Below are 24527 nucleotides of genomic sequence, written 5' to 3'. Positions count from 1 at the left end.
GACTATGGCTGTCGATTCAAAATATTCATGAAAAGCTTAACAAAAGACTTTGAGAAATTTGGTGGGTTAACGGTGTGAGATCTTGGTAATTGAAAAGGAGAAATCCTTACAGGTTCTAATTTTATATAATAGCAGCTTAAGGCTAAGTGGTGGAGCCTGCTATTGATAGTTCGATTTCATGGTTATGTGCTAAATTTTAGTTTTGGTACAAGGCATATTTGTGGTTTAGTTATGACTTACAGAGGAGGAGATCGAGGATGACTTGGGTAAGTAAACTCCTGGATACGGGATATATTGCACTTTATGAAAATATGATGTTATTTTGAAGGATGTAGTGCACACGAAGTATGAATTTGATTGGTCGTGATAAGGCAGGGTTACTTATTTAAGTGTTGATTGTGCTAAAGGAGCACATGTCTTTCGGCCCGTGTGGGGCGGAGTAAATTATATTTGAGCAGAGTGGATGACTCTCGAGAGGGTTCTAATGGATTCAAAACGTATATGTGAAAATTGAAAATTTTTCAAACTTGTATATCACTAGAATCAATTATTTACATTGGATGGTATCAGGACGTGCGGTAATTCTGTTTGACTAAGGATTCTACATTTCAGTATAAGAAAGGAAAGAGGAACAATTTTAAATTCATATAAGGTATTTTTAGAGTGAGTGTTATGGTTGGGGTATTTATGGAGGTGCTTAAGAAGAATACAGTGGCTTATGGGCCTTAGGACGATGTGGTTCTATGTTAGGATGTCTTGTAGGGAGCTTTGGGTAAGGATAGAAGTGTTATGACAAGGAGAAATGTCAACTTGAGGGTAATTCAGAAGAAACTCGGAGAAAATAGGACAAATAAGTAACATGCTGGATCGATATGGTAATGGTATGCTCGATTCTTTTGGTTCTTATGATGAGGTGAGGCTTTACGGGTGTTTTATGGCAATACTCTCGGATTTGGCAACATGTGTGGTTTGGTCGAGTTAGAGGAGTTCAGTTCTGATAGCTTGGTTATGTGCAAATAGATTTCAAAGTGTTCATGATGGTTTCTACCATGGTTTGTTTTCTACCGGTGTGGGGAACGTGTTATGCCGGATATTGATTTACATGTACAAGGTGGCAGTTCATTATTAAAAGGAAAATCACAAATTTTAGACATAAGGGTCAGTTTTAGATATTTAGATGAATGTTATAACTGCTTGATAATCCCCGAGAAGGGTGTGCATTTCAAAAGGCGCATTGTGTTTCAACTTACGGACATTAATTTGTATTGTAATACTCACTTGGTTGATAGACTGCTGATATTCTAATTATTGTTGTGTGGCACGGAAGAATTATAAAAGTATTCCTCATGGGAAGATCGTGAATGGAAGATGTGTTAGTCATTCTAGTGCTGTAGTTGGGATAAGTTACGGTGATTTATGTGTTTGATGAATTTGGAGACTAGGAGTCCTCAAAAGTATATTGTTTCGGGTTGCGGCCTATTTGAGGTGAGTATTTTATTTTAATTCAGTGGAAGCACTAGTTGCGTTAATTATTTATGATAGTTGCGGGCTATAAGTGTGCATATATGTGAGGTTTTAGACAATGTTCAAGCATCAGGGCAAGTATTCATACTCGAAAGAATGCTTAGGCTATGATATGCCTAGAGAGTTAAGCATAAAGTTATAACATTTTTCATGTTCGTACCTTTGTTGAAAACTATCTGGGCTACACTTGAGTTTACAAAGAGGCTAATTCCCTGAATAAACGGGGTAGTTACTATTTCCGCGTTAAATTGCCAATTTGAAGTGTGATAGCAGACTTTGCACATGCTTACATTATGACGTGTATTTATACCAGTCCAGGAACATGATAATCTTATTTTATTATCACATACAAGTGTCCTTGTCTAATTGCTCCTGTATGATATGTTGGGACTGGAGGCCTGTGACCATGCTAGGCGATTCATATTATTGGCATGTGAGTTGTCCGTGCCATTTGTGGGAATTCTATTTCTATAACAATTTATCTTATTCATTAATTCCCTTCTTCTATAATTGTGCACATGCGCCTACAATTATCCTCTTCACAAAATTTGAGGAGTTGGTTGTAACATTGTGGTTGTGGTGGTGCTTGTTGAAGTTGCAATACGGTTCTCTTCTTTGAGACATCTCCCATGTTTGGGTACACGGATTGCCCAGTTGTGACTTGAGTTATATTGATGTGGCGTGTCCGTGGGATGGTTGTGTTTAATAAAATAAGGTCATTGGACCTAGAATAGGTACTATCAGTCTTGATTATCGTATATTCGGGAGGATAATATTGAAAGTCGGCTTAGGAGAGGATTGTGGTTATGGTGGGAGCGAGAGAGCTCCATGGCTAGTTGATCTGATGAGTGGTTATGAGTTTTTGATTGTTTCTTTCATCATTGGCAGTGTACGAAGGATTCAGAATGAAGTTCTATTGAATGCGGGGTTTTATACTAGTACTTGGTTTGTTTGAAGTAGTTACTATGATCAAGAATGGTGCTATGAGCGGGCAAGCTGTGTAATATGCTAGGTGATTATATCCGTGATTATAGTTATATGTCGATGTAACTTGTTCAGACTCATACAATGTGTAAATGTAAGATTCATGTCTTGAAAAAAAATTCTGAAGGTTGGGAATTGAATTTCGAAGGTTTTTGGGCTAAGGTTAAATTAAATATTTTCAGTTGTATTGTGTTGTCAGGCCTATGTGGAATAGGGTGGCATGGGATCACCCCCGGGTATGTGCGTGGTAAGATGGAATAGAGATTTGAAGGTTAAGAACAACTCTTGGCGCGTTCGAGGACGAACGTATATTTAAGTGGGGGAGAATGTAACGACCCGCCTGGTCATTTTGAGTATCATGGTCCTGTTCCCCATTTACTGCTCAATTTATGCTTTATAGTTATTTTATGACTTACCGTATTAGTGAGTTCGGGTCCGGAAGGAATTCAGAGTGAAATGAGACACTTAGTCTCATAATTAAAAATTTAAGTTAGAAAAGTGGACCGGATATGGACCTAAGTGTAAACGGCCTCAGATTTGAATTTTGATGATTTCAATAGCTCTGTATGGTGATTTTGGGCTTAGGAGCGTGTCCAGAATATTATGTGGAGGTCCGTAGTGGAATTGGGCTTGAAATGCCGAAAGTTAAATTTTTGGGAAGTTTGACCGGGGGTTGACTTTTTGATATCGGGGTCGGAATCTGATTATGAAAATTTGAGTACCTCTGTTATGTAATTTATGACTTGTGTGCAAAATTTGAGGTCAATCGGACGTGATTTGATAGGTTCCGGAGTCGTTTGCAGAAATTAGAATTTCAAAGTTCATTAGGCTTGAATTGGGTTGTAATTTATGGTTTTAGCGTTGTTTTAGGTGATTTGAGGGTTTGACTAAGTTCGTATGATATTTTAGGACTTGTTGGTATATTTGGTTGAGGTCCCGAGGGGCTCGGGTGAGTTTCAGATGGTTAACAAGTTGGATTATGGACTTGGAACTCTGCTGGAATTTTTCCGATGCACCATCTGGTTTCCTTCATCGCGTTCGCGAGTGGAGCCTCGCGTTCGTGAAGAGGAACTGAGAGGCTGGAAATATTTGCTCTTCACATTCGCGAAGGGAAGAATGCATTCACGAAGGGTGGACTGGGTGTGCATCGCGAACGTGAGAGGTGTTACGCGTTCGCGAAGACGAGAGGAAGCTGCTGAGGACCCCAAGCAATTGGTCTACGCGTTCGCGTAGGGGACATCGCGTTCGCAATGGGTTGAACGCATTCGCGTAAAAGGCATTGAGACAGAGGCATTTGTGCTTCGCGAACACGAGGGTGATGTCGCGTTCACGAAGGAGGAATTTGGACGGGAGCTATTTTGTGCTTTGCGAATGCGAGGCACTGACCGCGTTCGCGAAGAAGAAAAGCTTGGGCAGTGAGTTTAAGTTCTAAAAATGGGACTTAGTCCCATTTTCAATTTTTGACGATTTGGAGCTCGGATTGAGGTGAATTTTGGGTGATTTTCAGAGAAAAATAATGGGGTAAGTATTTTTAACTCAATATTGGTTAAATTACCCGAATCCATGGTTCTTTTTATCATTTAATTGGAGAATTAAGTTGGAAAAGTTTGAAAACCCTCTTAGTTTAAATTGAAGATTTGAGGGTCGAGTTGGGGTTGGATTTTGATAAAATTGGTATGGTTAGACTCATAGTTGAATGGACTTTCGGATTTTGTACTTTTGTCAAGTTCCGAGACATGGGCTCCACATGCAATTTTTGAGCTAAAATTCAGATTTTTTGGAAAATTAGCATTTTCTTTTGAAGTTAATTCCAATAAATATTATTGACTGAAACGAATTATTTGCGACTAGATTCGAGGCATTCGGAAGTCGATTTGCGAGGCAAGGCATAGCAGAGTAAAAATATTTCACACTCTGAGGTAAGTAACATTTTTAAATCTAGTCTTGAGGGAATTAAACCCCGTATTGTGGTATCATGTGATTATTTTGGAGGTGACGCATATGCTAGGTGACAGGCGTGTGGGCGTGCACCGAGGGGATTGTGACTTGATCTGTCCCGGTAAACTATAAAGCTAAATAATTTATTGTTAGCTATATGCTCTCTATGTGTTGATAAAATTTGACTGTAAATCATATTAGAAATCATGCTTAGGCTATGTAATAGTATTGTTGGGACCCACAGAGGTCGTATACTTGTTGAATTGCCTGCTAAATGCTATATGTACTCAGTCTCAGTTTTTACTTGCACATTTTATCTCAGTCTCTGTTATTATTATTGATACATCATATCATTGTTGTTTGGGCTGATTTCATGATTAATGAGAGCCCGAGAGACTGGAGAGATTTATGACTGAGAGAGGCCGAGGGCCTGATTGTGAGATATTGATATCATAGCACGTGAGTTGTCCGTGCAAGATCCTTATATTATACTATAGCACGTGAGTTGGCCATGCAGATCCTTATATTATACTATAGCACGTGAGATGGCCGTGCAGATCCTTATATTATACTATAGCACGTGAGTTGGCCGTCTAACACGTGAGTTGTCCGTGCAGTTTATACCGCTTGGGCTGTAGGAGCCCCTCCGGAGTCTGTACACCCCCAATAAGCGCGGGTACCCATTGAGAGTGAGTGATGAGGGCTGGGAGCCTAGGGAGTGATGAGGGCTGGGAGCCCAGCGAGTGGTTGTTGTCCTAAGAGGTTGTACTTAATTTCCATTTATTGTTTCACTTAGTTGCTATCTGTCATTGTTGTGAAATATCTGAAAGATTGTTGATATACAGATTACATGGACAAGAACTGTATAAAAATTGATTTGACATTAAACTGTTAGATTTGATAGCATGTCTATTCTTTGCTGGAATTATTAGAAATGAACCATAACTGTGTAGATCGTTACTATCTTCAGTTCCTTATTTATTATGGTTACTTTCTGAGTTGGTTGTACTCATACTACACCCTGCACTTCGTGTGCAAATCCAGATATTTTCGGACATAGCGGGTGTTGATCCTTTCGCGCGGTTGATTTTTCGGAGATTTTGAGGTAGCTGTCATGTTCCGCAGACCTTGTCTCCCCTTCTCTATCTATTTGTTTACTGTATTTGGTCTCAGACTATTATGGACTATATTTTCCAGACTTGTATTCATATTAAATGCTCATGTACTCAGTGATACCAGGTTTTGGGGGAGTGTTTGTATTGCATTTAAATATTATATTTTCAACCTTAAAGAGAAGTTTTAGTTTATTGAGATTATCGGCTTGCCTAGTATCGAGATAGGTGCCATCACGACAGGTTGGGATTTTGGGTCGTGACACTCCTTCAACCCAAGCTCTATATCAAGCCAATCATGACATAAATCAATAAAACATGCTGCGGCGTGCAACCCGATCCCATCATAAATCATATATATAAAGCCAATATGGCCTACTGCAGCGTGCAACTCGATCCCATAAACATCCTCACCATCAGGCCCTCGGCCTCACTCAGTCATCAATCTCTCCAGTCTCTCGGACTCTCAGTGTCATGAAAATCAGCTCAAAAATGATGATGTGATGTATCAATAAATGGTGATAGAGACTGAGATATGATATGCAAATACATGCGTATGACTGAGTATGTAATTGCAATGTAAGCAAATAATTCAACAGCAGCAATGACCTCGGTGGGTCCCAACAGAATAAGCATGTGGCCTATACATGGTTTCTAACATGGATCGCAGCTCCATAGCTCTAGTATGTAGAGATTTCATGGTTATAGATAAGATCAGGTAATTACACAGTACCACAAAAGTAACAGAGTTACAATTCACACGGTGCACGCCCACACGCCCGTTACCTAGCATGTGCGAAACTAGACAAACAACGTGCAAACTAATCAAAATATACTCCAATAGTTATAATTTAACAATTTATAAAAATTCTCAACTCCACTCGAAAGGTCGACGGTGGAGCCCATGTCTCGGAATCCGACGAAACTCACAGAATCTGACAACCCATTCAATTACGAGTCCAACCATACTAATTTCACTCAAATCAGACTCGGAATCGATGTTCAAATCTTGAAAATTCATTTTATGAAATTGTAGAAAATTCCTCTGATTTCTCTTGAAAAATCATTATCTAACGACGAAAACGAAGATTAATTCATGGAATATAATCATAATGGAGTCAAGAACACTTACCCCAAGTTGTATGGTAAAATTTGCATATAAAAATCGCCCAAACCGAACTCCCAACTATTTTTATGTCAAAAATGGCGAAATCCCCTGTTTATACGGGTTTAATGCTTGGAGCGCCGCAGGTGGCGTGAGGCACTTCCTATGGCGCTGTTTCCAGAATCTCTAAAACATCCCAGCGCCAGGGCTAGCGCCCTACGCTACCCTGGGCGCTGGTGGCGAGATTTGTTTTTTTACGACACGGAAATGGGCATAACTCTCTCATACGATGTCCGAATTCGACGATTCTCTTTGCTATGACTCCGTAATTTCAATATGAATTTAATGATTCAATCAAAACTGAATTTGGAGTATATTTTTTTAATGTTATACCACGTATTCTTGAAGAAACGACGTCGATACATTCTAGAAATATCCAAATTAAATTTCGTTATCTATCCAAAATCCACCCGAGGCCCTCGGGACCTCAACCAAATATACCAACAAGTCCTAAAATATTATACGAACTTAGTCGATGCCTCAAATCACATCAAACAATACTAAAAACATGAATCACAACCCAATTGAAGCTTAATGAAACTAAGAATTTTTAACTTCTACAGTCGATGCCGAAACCTATCAAATTATGTATGATTGACCTCAAATTTTGCACACAAGTCATAAATAACATAACAGGCCTATTTCAATTTCTAGAATCGAATCCCGACCCCAATATCAAGAAGTCAACTCCCGGTCAAACTTCCAAACTTTCAATTTCCTATTTTTGCCATTTCAAGCCTAATTTAACTATGGACTTCCAAATAATTTTTCGACACACCCCTAAGTCCAAAATCGCCAGACAGAGCTATTGGAATCATCAAAACTCAATTTAGAAGTCGTTTGGACAAAAAGTCAAACTCCGGTCAACCCTTTTCATTTAAGCTTCCAACATGAATTTCATTCATCCGAACTAATGCCGAAAAACCTACAAATCAAAACTGACAATTCACACACGTCATAATATATCATATAAAGCTATTCAAGACTTCAAATAGTTGAAAGGAGCATAGATATTCAAAACGACAAGTCGGGTCGTTACAAATTCTCACAGAGCAAAATTAATATATAATAACCAATGAATAAAAGCATCACTTTATATATATATATATATATATATATATATATATATATATATATATATATATATATATATATATATATTCACTTTTGGGATAGAGTTTTGGCCAAGCTGCCAAAAACTATTTATTTTTTTGAAGACTTTTGTTCAAAAGTGATTTTTAAAAAAGTACTTTTGCAAAGTAGTAGTTTATGCTTGGCCAATTCATTGCAAGCAAATTGTGTTTGACCAATCATTCCAAAAAGTACTTTTGATTATCAAAATTACGAAAAAGGACCGTAAAGGTTTAGTTTACAATTAGTATTATTTTAAAAAGATAAATGAATTTAAGTATTTATTATAATAAAAATAGAATTTAAAGATTTTAATTAATATAAAATATTATTATTCCAAAGTAATAATGCTGGGGCATTTAGTATTACTAATTATTTACATGATGACTTAGATATATCAAAATACATCACTCAATATAAATTAAAAATCTATTATGATAAATCACTATATAAAAGAAGAGATCAATTTATAGTAGAGAAAATATTCCAGAGAGAAATATGATAAAGATAATAAAAATACAATAGCATTAAAAAAGAGAAGAAATGTATGGTAAATAAAGAAAAAGAAAATAGAAATATTAAATTAATGAGGGATAATTTAAAAAATATAAATTTAATATAAGAATATTTTTGTCTTGAATAAATTAGTTTTCTACTTCTGCTTTTATTTTTTGAAAGAAACTAGAATTTGTAGTTTCTTCCAAAAAGTAGAAAAACTCCTTCTCCTATTGCTCAAAAATAATTTTTTTATTTTTGTCAAACAATTCAAAATTTTCAAAATGTACTATTTTGACAAAAAAAGTACTTTTTTGCTTTTCAGAAGCTTGGCCAAACAGGTACTATCTTTGTTATGTTGCACGCTCGTGTGTGACAAAAAAGATAAAAGCGTGAACCATTTAAAAATAATTTCCAATCTATTTAAGTGACACGTGTCAAAATTTATTTATTTTCTTCTTCTTTTTCTTCTTTTAATTAATAGGCCCCTTAACCCCACCATTTTCCTTCACTTTAACCCACCCCCTCCCCGTTCTTCTTCTCTAGGACCCCTCGCCTTTGAGTTTGTTGTTGTCCTTTTCCTATTCTTTCCCACCCTTTTTCTTACCTTCTCTCTCCACAATTTTAAGACTAATAATAATGTAAAATAGTTAAAAGGAATCTATATCTAAGAGAATTCTATAAATATGGGGTTGAATCATAATAAGTAGTTATAATTTAGGAATACAAATATAATGTGGTAGAGTATTAATTTGATGGTTGAGGGACATCAGAGATGAGCCTAAAGAAACCGAGATTTGACTGACTCTTAATTCGTTACTTACAGACCATTTTTGTAAAGTCGTTCTTTGTTTGCTTGCGCTTTCAACACATGGTTTGGTTGCTTATTTTCATTGAATAATGCCATGGATTCTGGCCATAATCAACTGTCAAAATACCAAGATCTTTTTTATTTAACGGAGAAGATAGAGAACTGAGCAACCATGGATCTGTCCATAACCAACTTTAATGGAGTTTGGACTTTTGCATTCTATTTCACTTGTTATATTGAATCTAGACTCGAAAACTTGTGACTAATATACTAGGGTTCCTAATTTTGGTTTGTAATCGGAAGATAATAATAGCAGGTTGTTTTATGGTGGTGGGCGTCAATGGATAAGGTGGAGAAGAGAAAGAGTTGGAAGGGAGAACAAGTGCGTGACATACCTCACTTTTTCTGAGATGCTTAAATATAAAGGTGGTATGTATTAGACACATTATAGAAAGGTCGAGTGTGTAAGGTTATTTTTGTTCACAAAAAGCAGGGATTTAGTCCATAATTGAGGTGGTAACTTATGTATTTTACCTTTTTGTTAAAATGACGACTTAAATAATGTTTGAACAAAATAAAAAAGTTGATAAGCTCTTCTTTTATGTTACCTGCACCCTTTGATATTCACCCTCCCATACTTCTTTGGTATACACACTTTGTCCCAAGATACAAATGAAAGTTTTCTGTGATCACCAGTACCACCCTAGTCCCTCCATATTTTATCCACCTCTTTGAGAATACTCTAAGCCAGAATGAACACCCCCCCCCCTCCAGAATTTTTAGATTAAGAACAATACAACATTTATAATTTGTAATCTCTCGGCATATGATAAGCATCTTGAGTAGGCATTTATGACCCTGTTAGTTATCTTCCCTAGTAGTTCATGGCACTCCATTTTGCTCCATTTCTTGGAAGACAAAGGCAGTCCAAGATACTTGATAGTGTCACAATACCGTACAACATGAGAAAATGCATCTCTATGCCTACATGCCAAGTATCATGTCAAGTGTAAGGCACCACAATGATAAACTCATGTGCTCATGCTCTCGGAGCAATCAACCTCACTTAGCACACTGAATTACTCAGTCCTCCCAGTCACTCAATACTCCCAGTCACTCAGTCTTCACAATCACCGAGTCCTCCCAGTCATTCAGTCCTCCCAATCACTCGGCACTCGCACTCAGTAGGTACCTGTGCTCACTGCTGGTATGTCAGACTTCGGAGGGGCAGATCCTGCCCAAGTGCTAATATAAGCCAATCATTGCATGAATCAATAATGCATGTTGCGCCGTGCAACCCGATCTCATAAATATCACTCACAATCAGGCCCTCAGCCTCAATCAGTCATCATCCTCTCCAGTCTCTTGTCCTCACAAATCTTATGCCAATCAACCTAACAATGATAAGATGATATGACAACGAATGATAATAGAGATTGAGATATGATGTGCAAATGAACGAATATGAATGAGTATGTAATTGCAATTTAAGCAAATAACTGAACAACATAAATGACCTCAGTGGGTCTTAACAAGATAAGCATATTGCCTAACATGGTTTCTAGCATAGCTCACATCTCAATTACTCTAGCACGTAGAAATTTCATGGATAGAAACAAGATTAGGTCACTACATAGTACCACAGAATCAACCGAGTCATTATTCACCCAGTGTATGCCCACACGCCCGTCACCTAACATGTGCGTCACCTCAACACCAAACACATAACACATATATTCAGGGATTTATACCCTCAACACCAAGTTTAGAAGTGTTACTTACCTCGAACATGCCGAATCCAATACCAAGCAAGACAAACAATACTCTAGAAAATTCCATCACGCACGTACCGACCTCCGAACGGCTTGAAACTAGCCAAAAACACTCAAGAACATCAAATAATACCAAAGAAAACAAACCAAATCGATAAAGGTTGAATCTCTAATCAAAAGTCCAAAGTTAACTAAAAAGCCAAACATGGGTCCGCAGCTCGAAATCCGACGAAACTCACAAAATCCAATAACCCATTCAGATTCGAGTCCAACCATACTAGTTTCACTGAAATCCGACTCCGAATCAATGTTCAAAACTCAAAAATATATTTTATGAAATTTTAGACAAAACACCCCAAATTTCACTCTTGAAATCATCAATCAAATGCCAAAAATGAAGATAGATTCATGAAATATAATCAAAACCGAGTATAGAACACTTACCCCAGTCCATGCAGTGAAAATCGCCTAATAAATCGTCTCAATCCGAGCTCCAAATCTCAAAAAATGATAGAAGAATCAAAACCTCGAATTAAATAGAATTTGCCCAGCCATTTTTGCATCTGCAACGTCGCTTTTGCGACCAAAAACCTCGCCTCTGCAGAACCCACTAACCAGTCGACCACTCGCACCTAAGGACACTGTTCCAATTCTGCACAATCACAGGTGCGATGCAACATCCCGTTTCTGCACTGTAACACCCCGAAAATTTTTGAAGAACTTAAGTGTAAAGCCCGGTAAAATATGAAAAGAAAATAATATTTCATGGTGCCGTACTAGGCTTATGTGTTTGAGAATTGTAGAAATTCTTCGGCTCGGACGTTTTGGGTTGCACAATGCATCGGAAAGTAAAAGCAAAATTTTGGCAGAAATGTGCATTTCTACGGTCCATTATGCGACCGCAAAATCACTCTGCGGACCGCATAATGGCCGCAGAGTGATACACTTAATTGGGTCAGTTGGAAGCAATTATGCGGTCGACTATGCGACCGCATAACTGTTATGTGGTGTATTATGCGACCACATAACTATTATGCGGTGTGTTATGCGACCGCATAATAGTTATGTGGACCGCATAGTGACCGCATACGCAGACAACCTTTTTGATCATTTTGTCAGCAATTATGCGACCGGTATGCGGTCCGCATAACCACTATGCGGTCGCATATGCGACCGTAGAACCTGTTCCGAAGCTTCATTTTTGGGTTTTTAAAACTCGACCCTATTTTATTAAATACACTTTTTGGGCCATTTTTGAGACATAATCTGATATTTTAGAGTGAGAGAGAGTGCCCTAGAGTGAGAAGGTATTTTTCAATAATTTTTCTTCAATTCTTGCTCAAGTTTTGGAAAATTAAGAAGGGAAGCTCACTAGGTCTTCATCCTAGAGGTAAGATTCTACACCCTAAACCCTAATTTCGAAATCTTCTGAAAATGGGTAACTAGCAAGATATGTTTTGGGCATGAGAGTTGTTTATTTTACATGCATGTGTTATCAAAGGGTGTAAGAATATTTTTGAGCTAAAAATGATAAAGATTAGGTTGTGGGATGATGGAATCCTTCATAAAAAGGACATTGAAACCTTATGCACACCTAGTGTTTGATAAATGCCCAAGTGAGCTAGAACCATGATCATCTTCCAAATTTTGATTCAATTTGTTATACTTCTACAATAGATTGAGGTTGCTAAGAATTCCGGAATGTTTTAGAGCTTAAGGAAGCTCAAGTGAGGTATGTTGGCTAAACTCTTCTCTTAGAATTGAATCCCACGATATTCATGTAAATTATGTAAGTCCCGTGTGATTCATTATAAAACTGGCTATTCCGAGTAAGATTGAGTTGACAGATATATGTTCAACAAGCATCCCAAATGCTTTATTCATGTTATGTTACCAATTGAAGATGTGTTAAAATATGGGTTGTGCATTAATAATGTTTCGACTTTAAGTCAAGTTCAAATAAAGGCTATTATGCCAAATTTTGTGAAATATCTCTATATGCCTTAGACTCTAAATTGCTCACATGTGTACTACACACCTTGATTTGAATTGTATTTGTTGTTGATGATGATAATGATAATTGAAATTGATAAGGTAAGCATGAAATACTAAATATGGCCAACGTGCCAAGAATGATCTTATAATTATGGCCATTAGTGCCAATGAGATGAAAAGATGTGAAAGTAATACGAAATGCGATGATTGATATAAAAAGGTTGATGTCTCAAATAAGACAGCCTAGTCGGTCGGGTCGTGATCGGACACCATGCCGCACACATGGTGGCTATTGTGTTGGAAATTTGTAATTTGAAATTGTGATTGTGGTCGATGTCCCTAACGGATAGCCTAGCCGATCGGGTCGTGATCGGACTTCGTGTTAAAGATGGTGGTATTGATATTGAGAGAAATTGTGGTTGATATCTCTAATGAGATGGCCTAGCCGATCGGGTCGTGATCAGACTCCGTGCTAAGAGTACGGTGGTACTGGTTTTGTGAATAATGGTATTGTGGACAACAGTATATCGATACTAAAAATCTCCCAAAGTGAGATATGAGAATTAATTTGAACATGTTCTTGATCCTAAATTGAGGTTTAATGTTAATTAAGGCTTTCATTGATATTATGATAATCTTGTTTGTATTATTTGTCATTCTATTGAGAGACTGTTTAGTTATACATACTAGTGCTATTCGACGGTACTAACATCCCTTTTGCTGGGGGCGCTGCATCTTTAAATGAATGTAGGTGGTTCCACAACATGAGATATTGATCAGTGATAGCGGTACACCTTCTTCCCAGCCGACTTGGTGAGCCCCACTTAATTCCGGGGTTATGTATCTTTTGTACTTTGTGTATTCGATTTGAGGTATAGCCGGAGCCTTGTTGTCGGCATTATCACTGTACTCTTCTTTATCTATAGAGGCTCCGTAGACACAGTGTGGGTTGTGTATTGGTTCTGGGGAAAGACAAACTATGTTATGTTGTGATTGTATTATTTGTCCATTTGAAACTTTAAAAACGATAAAACTATTGGAAATGAATTGGTTTTGTAGACATGAACACATTTTCGTCTAATTAATGATAATATGTATTATCTCTATTCGTGTATGAGTTTGGGTAGAATAAAATCTAATAGGATTGCTCGGTCGGGTTCACTCGGTTGAGCGCCGGTCGCGCTCCTCAGTTTTGGGGCGTGACATGCGCCCAAGGACATCGCTTCTGCAAGGCCACAAATGCGCCCCAAGCTCCGCATCTGCGATGAATCCAAACTCAGCCCATTTTTGTAGGTGCGGTCACCTTTCTTCTTCTGCGACCACCGTACCTGCGTAAAGTCAACCAAAAGTGTGCAACATCAGCACCAACAACCACTAGCAACCACATATGAATGAAAAATGATCTGAAACACGTACGTAACTCACCCGAGCGACTCGGGACCCTGTCCGAATATACCAATAAGTTTCATAGAATAACATGGACCTACTCGAGACCTCAAATCACGCGTAATAACATCGAAACGATGAATTACACTTCACATCAAATCTAATGAACTTTTGAACTTTCAACTTCTAAAACTCGTGCCGAACCATATCAAATCAACTCGGAATGAACTCAAATTTTACACACAAGTCCCAAATGGCATAACGAAGCTTTCCATTTCTCGGAACCACAATCCGAACCCGATTTCATCAAAGTCAACTCCCGGTCAAACTTACGAGCATTCCGAACCTTCAAATTTCCAACTTTTGCCAATTAGAGCCTAAACCTTCTAGAAATATCCAAATGCAAATCTGGGCATACACCCAAGTCCAAAATCACCATCTGGATCTAACGAAACCATAAAAACTCCGGTCTGAGATCAAATACTAAAAAAGGTCAAACTTGGTCAACTCTTCCAATTTAAAGCTTCCTAGTTAAGAATCATCCTTCCAAATCATTCCCGAATCACCTGAAAACCAGACCCGACGATACACACAAGTCATAATACATCATATGGAGCTACTCATGCCCTCAAACCACCGAGCGAACTGTAATGCTTAAAACGACCAATCGGGTCATTACATTCTCCCAAACTTAAACATACATTCGTCCTCGAATGTGCCTAGAGTTGTTCCAAATCCATTAAATCGATGTGTAACCTTACCATGCACACAACCGGGGGTGATCTCACATCACGCTATTCCATATAAGCCTGACAATACAACATAACTGAAGATCATTACTTTAACCTTAGTCCATGCCTTAGAACCTAATTTCCAACATCTGGAATCCCTTACAAGATCCAAATCTCGTATTTATACACTGTATAAGTCTGAACAAGCTATATCAAGCCATAACCATAACCCAAGATGTAATCACATGATATACCACATAAATCGCATACTCGTAGCAATAATTTCTGGCCACAATAACTGCTCAAACGAAACCCGGTACCGGTAAAAATTCACATATCAAACAAAATCTCGTTCTAAAACCTTTGTACACTGCCAATGATAAACGAAACACGCATAATCTTATAACCACTCATCAGATCAACAAGTCATGGAGCCCTCTTTCATCCGACAAGAACCAAAGCCAAATCCTAAGTCGACTTACGATATTCTTCCTCCATACATACTGTAATCAAATATGATAGTACACATTCTAGGTCCAATGAACTCATCTCATCAAACAAAACTATTATATAGACATGTCATACCAATATAACCCTAAGCCACAACCCGTGCAACCCGTGCACCAATAAGCAACAATTTGAATGCACCCAAAAATGGAAAATGATTCAAATGAGAGAACCGTTCTACCAGCTCAACAAGTACCACCACAACCGCAATGCTATGAACCCATCATACATAGTAGAAACAAGACTCATGAATCTAACACAAAGGATAATATCCCAACATAGCCCCGCTGCAATGCATGACCCATACAAACACCGGTCCATATGAAATACCTTAAGCCACAATGCTCAAAATCAACAACTACATGCAATTCGACATCAAGTACACGAAGTGCATGACCATAACTATGGAGAAGCTAATAATAAAATATACCATAGCCCGGAAAGAACATAACCAAGGTGCAATCAACCATTCGACACCCTAATAACCATCTCGCTCGAATTCTGTTGCAAGGCTCAAATAGAACCGCATTATGTGTGCATATAACCAACGAATCACCATCCCTCGTAGCATAAAAGAGTAACACATAGAACACATTAGAGCACGAACAAGCTCAACTCCTACCGAGTGACTCACCCCTCAACACTAATAGTTTTGAGTCAACAATCCGACCCGGTGTGGAATACACATCCTCATTGGGCCTACCAATGGGCCCCCAAATTAACTTCGGTCATTCCCAAATGGATAAATGTCCTTCCAAAAGTCTACAATGACCTAACCATAACACGTACCACCATCTGGCTAACTTTGGCCACATCTGCACGGTCATCAACCCCGAAACAATCTGCTTCTGAGAACTTCTAGTCTCCAAATCCATAGAATAAATGAATCACCATAGTCGATCCAAACTCCATCACTTGAATGACTAGCACATAGCTCATACACAATCATCCAATGCGAAATACCTCTATCATTCTTTCGTGCCACATCCCAAAATCTGAACATCAGTAGTCGATCAACCAGGCGAGTACCGCCATACCAATAAAGCATATGTATGTCAAAATACAGTACGCCTTCTAAAATGCGCACCCTTCTCAGGCAATACCAAGTAGTAATAGCATTCATCTAATCATCTGAACCGCCCCATGCAGTTCAAAATTCCTGACCACCCTTCTAAAACTGAACCGCCCACTTTGTATATGCAGATCACAATCCCACACGACGCACTGCATCTATCATACCATCATATGAAAACACGAGAACCCTGTTGTTAACTCTGAGTCACAAGCAGAATACATACTCCATTATCCAGGAACCTTTCACTTGATCCCATCTAATAGAGAATCATAATACGCAACATGCTCCTCACGCCGGTAGGAAATATCCATCTCAAATCGTGGTAGAAACCATTGAGAATTCTTTGAAACTCATTTGCACATAACCAAGCCATCAGATCTGAATCTCTCTAATTCTGCCAAGCCACACATGTCGCCAAACCAGAGTATTGCCACAAAACACATGTAGAGACTCACCACATCATAAGTACCCAAATAACCGATCATATCCATTACTGTGCTGATCCAACATACTACCAAGCTATCCTATTTCTTCGAGTTCCTTCCGAATTAACCTCAAATTGACACTTCTCCTTGATAGAACACCATGATCCTTACCCAAAGCTCACCACAATAGATCCTAGTATAAGACCGCACATCCCTAAGGCCTATAAGCCGTTGTATTCCCTCTTACGCACCCCAAAAGTACCACAACCGAGACACCCAGTCTAAAGAGACTTTCTGTGAATCTAAAGTCGTTTCCTTTTCCTTCCTATTACTAAAATGTAGAATCCATAATGATATAGAAATACTGCGAGTCTCGACACTATCCAATATAAATCTCAGATTCTAGCCATATACAAATTCGAAAAAATTCTCAATTGCCACATATAAATATTGAATCCATTAGAACCCTCTCGAGAGTCATCCACTCTACTCAAATCTAAATTTCACCACCTAAGCGGGCCGAACGACATGTGCCCCAATAGCACAAAAACACCCAAAGAAGTAATCTCGCCTTAATGCAACAGAGTAAATTCCTACTCCATGAGTACTACATCTGTCATGAATAACAACTCAAATCATTCCATGATTTCCATATACCCATGAAGTGTAATATAACTTATATTCAGAAATTCCCTTACTCGAGTCATCCTCGATCTCAACCTGTGCAAGTTATAACTGATTCACAAGTATGCCTCAAACTGAAACCAGTACAACACATAACCATGCAATCAAATCGTCGATAGTAGACTCCCCCACTTGGCTCAAAGCCATAGAAAAAATATTCAATAACTCACAATACCCATATTCTATTACTGCCATAATCCTGCACTAAAATTCAACTAAATCCTTCATAAGATCATGTAACACAAACCATATAATACCTCAAATCATCTGCTAAGCTCGCATTCATCCTCATAACGGCCATGCCAACTTTCTCACTCAAATCGCAACACCTATAATCTACTGGTAGAAAAGAAACCCTCCACACAACATCATAAGGATCACACATCCATAGATTACCCCGCAGGTGACAACCCTCATGCTTAGCCTCAAAAAAATATCTCTGTATACCCTTTCACAGCCACAACTACTACGCAATCACTTAATCTTCCTGAGTCAGAACTCATCAACAAGATATGAAAATCTACTTCGTTCCACAAGTGAAATAACACGAAAGAATCTCTCAAAAACCTTCATAACTCAAGACTGTATGACACATCTACAGAAATCGAGCATCCACTAGTCCTTTTCACATCTCAAGCAAACGTTTCTCGTCATATTCAAACCATATGAACACATCCCGCAGTCACATCATACTCATCATATAGCCATCCAACCACTCACCGAGCCACCAGTCCCACTCATAGGGACACCACTGGACATAGAAGTCCAAAAGTACATGCTCACACAACTGAACTACCGAGCCTAAGCTGTGGTCCAAACCGAGCTTCAAGTCCTCCAGACTAGCCCATCACCAAAATATAGAAAATACTTCTCGCACCTCATCCGTGGAATCCACAAGCCGTCGATGTACATCTGATACCAAGTGCTCACATGCGCATACGAGTGAGTGGAAGGAATTCAAATAGATACGCTTCAAGTTGAATCAATGTCGCATGATAAGGAAATAAAGATGGAAAGTTTATCCTAAATGCTCTGTTGCCTTTCAAAGATAGGTATGGACGTCCTCATACCGATCCGTAAGACTCTACTAGACACTTGCTCATAACTCGTAGAACCTATGAACCTAGAGCTCTGATACCATTTTGTCACAACCCAAAATCTAACTAGTCGTGATGGCACCTAACACCAACCTGCTAGGTAAGCCAATTTAACAATAATCCAATTTCAAATGAGATTTACTGAGAAAATAAATAATGATAATATATATAAACTTTTATACAAATAATCCCCAATGGCTGGTAGTACAAATCACGAGCTTCTAAGATTTTGAGCTTACAAAGCTGGTATAAAATAAATATATCATCTATTCGAAATATACATAAACATATTTAATAATCTAAAGCTATCGGGAACAAGAGGCAGCTATAACCAGAATGTAGGTACATCTTCAATGCTAGCTTTCACCATTACAGCTACTCAGCTCCAGAATCTGATGCAAGGTGTATAAGTGTAGTATGAGTACAACCGACCCCATGTACTCAATAAGTAACAAACCTAACCTTAGGTTGAAAGTAGGGATAAGCTTGGACAATGGTCAGAGTCCGACACCAACAACCAAGAACAACACGTAATAGTATAATGAAAATAGTACAAGTAATACTCAAAGATATGGTACTCAACTCGTTCATAGTTACGAAAAATAGGCATGCTTTTCAGGTATAACAGCAAAACCCAAATGTTTTGCAGAAAACCCCAAAATGTGAGTATATCAGAAAAAACTGAGATTTTTCCCAAAACTTTCAACAACAGATAAGATGTTTCATTATCATATGGCATGAGGAAAGTACATCTCTATGCCTATATGTCAATGTGCATGTGAAGTCATGAATGTTACAATACCGTACAACATGAGGAAATGCATCTATATGCCTACATGCCAAGTATGCATGTCAAGTGTAATGCAACACAATGATAAACTTATGTGCTCATGCTCTCAGAGCAGTCAACCTCACTCAACATGCTCAATTACTTAGTCCTCCCAGTCACTCAATCCTCCCAGTCACTCAATCCTCCCAGTCACTCAGTCCTCCCAGTCACTCAATACTCCTAAGTCACTTGATACTACATGCACTCACTGCTGGTATGTTAGACTCCAGAGGGACGGATCCTGCCCAAGCGCTAATATACGCCAATCATGGCATGAATCAATAATACTTGCTGCGCTGTGCAGTCCGATCCCATAAATATTACTCACAATCAGGCCCTCGGCCTCAATCAGTCATCATCCTCTCTAGTGTCTCAGCCTAAAAAATCTCATGCCAATCATCCTAACAATGATAACATGATGTGACAACGAATGATAACAGAGACTGAGATATGATGTGCAAATGAATGAGTATGTAATTGCAATTTAGTCAAATAACTCAACAACAGAAACGACCTTAGTGGGTCTCAACATCATAAGCATATAGCCTAACATGGTTTCTAGCATGGCTCACAGCTCAATTACTCTAGCACGTAGAAATTTAATGGATAGAAACAAGATTAGGTCACTACATAGTACCACAGAATCAATTGAGTCATAATTCACCTGGTGTACGTCCGTCACCTAGCATGTGCGTCACCTCAACACCAAATACATAACACGTATATTCAGGGGTTCATACCCTCAACACCAAGTTTAGAAGTGTTATTTACCTCGAACAAGCTAAACAATACTCTAGAAATGCCATCTCACGCGTACCGACCTCTGAACGACTCGAAACTAGCCAAAAGCAACTCAAGAACATCAAACAATGCTAAAAATACAAACCAAATCAATAAAGGCCGAATCTTTAATCAAAGACCAAAATCAACTAAAAAGTCAAACCCTAGCCCGCACCTCAAAATCTGATGAAACTCACAAAATCCGACAACCTATTCAATTATAAGTCCATCCATACTAGTTTAACTCCAATCCGACTCCGAATCGATGTTAAAAACTCAAAAATTCACTTCATAAAATTTTAGACAAAACTCCCAAATTTCACTCTTGAAATCATCAATCAAATGTCAAAAATGAAGATAGATTCATGAAATATAATCAAAACCTATTATAGAACACTTACCCTAGTCTATGCGGTGAAAATCGCCTCAAAAACATCTCAATCCGAGCTCCAAATCTCAAAATATGATAGAAAAACCTAAACCTCGAATTAAAAAGAATCTGCCCAGGCATTTCCGCATCTGCGAAACAATAGACGCTTCGGCGGCATCGCTTTTGCGACCAAAAACCACGCCTTTGCGGAAACCACTAACCAGTCGACCACTCGCACCTGCGGACACTGTTTCGCTTTTGTGGAATTGCTGGTGCGATGCAACATCCCACTTCTGCGCCCAAGGACATCGCTTCTGCGATGCACAGATGCGCCCCAAGCTCCACATTTGCGATGACTCCACAGTCAGACACTTTTCACAGGTGTGATCACCTTTCTGCTTTTGCAACCACCGCACCTGCACAAAATCAACCGCATGTGCGCACATCAGCACCAACAGCCACCAGTAACCACATATGAATGAAAAATGGTCCGAAAGACGTCCGTAACTCACTTGAGCCACTCGGGACGCCGTCCGAATATACCAACAAGTTCCATCTCATAACAGTGACCTACTCGAGGCCTCAAATCATGCGTAATAACATCGAAACGGCGAATCGCACCTCAAATCAAATCTAACGAACTTTTGAACTTTCAATTTCTAAAACGCATGCCGAACCATATCAAATCAACTCGGAATGAACTCAAATTTTTCACACAAGTCCCAAATGGCATAATAAAGCTTTTGAATTCCTAGAACCACAATCCGAACCCGATTTCATCAAAGTAAACTCCCGGTCAAACTTATGAATATTTCAAACCTTCAAATTTTTAACTTTTGCCAATTAGAGCCGAAACCTTCTAAAAATATCCAAATTCAAATCCGGGTATACGCCCAAGTAAAAAATCACCATCCGGACCTAACAGAACCATCAAAACTCCGGTCCGAGGTCAAATACTAAAAAAGTCAAACTTGGTCAACTCTTCCAACTTAAAACTTCCTAGTTGAGAATCATTCTTCCAAATCAATCCCAAATCATCTGAAAACCAAAAATGACAATAAACAGAAGTCATAATACATCATACAGAGCTACTCATACTGTCAAACCATCGAGAAAAGTGTAAATACTCAAAACGACCGGTTGGATCGTTACAACTTCAAATCTCATTTCTTGGCTCACACTTTCCAAACCCTTAGAGGCATTTCTTTTTCTTGGGGGCTAGAAAGACTTGCCATCACTCTTTATTGTCCATTTTGTTCTTTCTCCCTTGATGTTTATACTAGAGGTATTTGCCTCATTTCAATTTCATCAATCTCTTTTTTTGTGCTTTCTTTTTGTTCTTTCTTTTCTTACTTTATCTTTCATGGAGATAATTTCATTTCTCTCTTTTTAATGCCTCGATACCTCATTTAGATTCCTCAACCTTTCTCCAAAACTTATGGTTTGATCCACTCACTACATATGAGTGCTAAGGAAGGTTCGGGTTCTAATAGAGGATTATGATAAAAAATGGGTAAAGGCTTATAGCGTGGTTATCAACCGAGAATGGTTAAAGACTCAAAGGGATTGAATAGGGATAACAATCATAGGGTGGTAATAGAAAGCTCAAACGGTCCAAGAAAATCCTACAATCATCTTTCAAATCAAGAAAACTTAGAATTTTGCCTTGAAGCACATTCGGGGCAAGTTCTAGACTACTCACTCAAGTACTTGAACTAGCAGCAAAATTTCATCTCACATCTCATGCAACTAGACCGTAAAAGAGGATAAAGCTTAAAATCTACAACAATCATAGTCAAGTTCAAGATTACTATGGTACACTCAACCACCTAATGATTATCAAAGACAACTCAATAACCTCAAAGTCACTTTTACTAGAGTTATTTCTTCCAAAAACCTTGTCTCAAACCATAAGCATGCAGTTAAGTATGTTGGTGCCACATGAAGCATAAATAATTTCTTTTTTATAGACTAACTTGATTAAGGCTTTTATTCATTACTACATACTACTATTATCTAAACATGAAACAGATTTATTCCGTTAAGAAAGTTGTCACACTATCCATCCTTGGGAAGAGTCACTTAGTTCACACAATAAACCACCTTTGGAAAGAACCGTAGCATTAATAAAACCAAAGGCTTATTATCAACAACAAATTGAAAAACATAAAATTTAATGCAACCGAGTAGTTTGAGCAACTTCATTAACAAGGTCTTGTCTAGGGTGTTACATGACAGATTGGAGAGTGTTTTGCCATCTCTAACAGCTCCTAATCAATCCGGAATTGTAAAGGGTAGGAGTATATTTGAGAACATCTTATTAACTCAAGAAATTGTCACTGACATAAGTTTAAGGGGAAAGCCAGCTAATGTGGTGATCAAGCTTGATATGGCTAAGGCCTATGATAGGGTTTCATGGAAGTACTTATTGCATATGCTAAGGAAGATGGGATTTTCTGAACACTTCATCAACATGGTATGAAACTTTATGCCAAATAACTGGTATTCAGTATTGGTGAATGAGCAGTCCTCGGGGTTCTTTAAGTCGACAAGGGGTGTGAAACAAGAGGATCCCCTATCTCCAACATTGTTCATTTTGTCAGCTGAGGTACTTTCTAGGTCTTTGAATAAGCTTTTTGAAGATAAGTCATTTGTGGGATTTGGAATGCCTAAGTGGTCTGATCCTTTAAACCACTTGGCATGTGCTGATGATACGATAATCTTTGCATCTGCTCATCGTCCCTCTTTGAGAAAGATTATGGCAGTGTTGGGGAACTATGAGAAGATATCAGGTCAGATGATCAACAAAGATAAGAGTTCATACTACATGCATTCAAAGGTTGCTAATGGATTGTTTCAGGAAGTTGGAGCTATTACAAGATTTGCAAAAGGTAAATTCCCCTTCACATATCTAGGGTGTCCTATTTTTTACACTAGAAGGAGAAAGGACTATTATGAGGATCTTATCAAGAAGGTGAAGGCTAAATTGCATTCATGGAAAGGAAAGTTGCTGTCATTTGGAGGAAAGGCAACTCTCATCTCTAGTGTGTTGCAAAGTATGCCAGTTCAAATATTATCAGTCCTTGATCCACCAAACAATATCATGTGGCATCTACATAAGACTTTTGCTAGGTTCTTTTGGAGCACAAAGGAAGAAGGGAGAAGCAAACACTAGGCTTCATGGAAAAATCTTTGTCTTCCTAAAGAGGAAGGGCAGCTAGGTTTTAGGTCCTTAAATGATGTCTCAAGGGCACTGTTTGCTAAACTATGGAGGAGGTTTAGGACCACAAAATTTTTGTGGTCTAATTTCATGTGAAAGAAGTATTGCAAGAAGGAGCTAATTTTAGGGGAGGGTCTCATGTTTGGAGACAAATGTTGAATGTTGGGGAAGAAGTAGAACATGAGATCGTATGGGAATTGAAGAGTGGAACAACTAATATTTGGCATGAAATTGGACTGGATTGGGTGCACTTTATCATGTATTACCTGAAGAATTTCCAATCAATGAAGGTCTTCAGGAGGTGGCAGAACTGTGGCAAGGGGAAGCATGGGATGATCAGCTACTAGATCAAACTTTCAATGAGGAAATTGTAGAACATATAAGGCTAAATGTGCACTATGAAGGCAGTGAGGGATATTGGGATAGGCCATACTGGATGTCAACTCCTTCAAGCAAGATCAGTATTAGAAGTGCTTGGCAAATATTAAGGCATAAG

The sequence above is a fragment of the Nicotiana tabacum genome, chromosome 2 (genome assembly GCF_000715075.1).
Source record: "Nicotiana tabacum cultivar K326 chromosome 2, ASM71507v2, whole genome shotgun sequence".
NCBI lineage: Eukaryota > Viridiplantae > Streptophyta > Magnoliopsida > Solanales > Solanaceae > Nicotiana > Nicotiana tabacum.
This window is presented reverse-complemented; position numbering follows the sequence as displayed.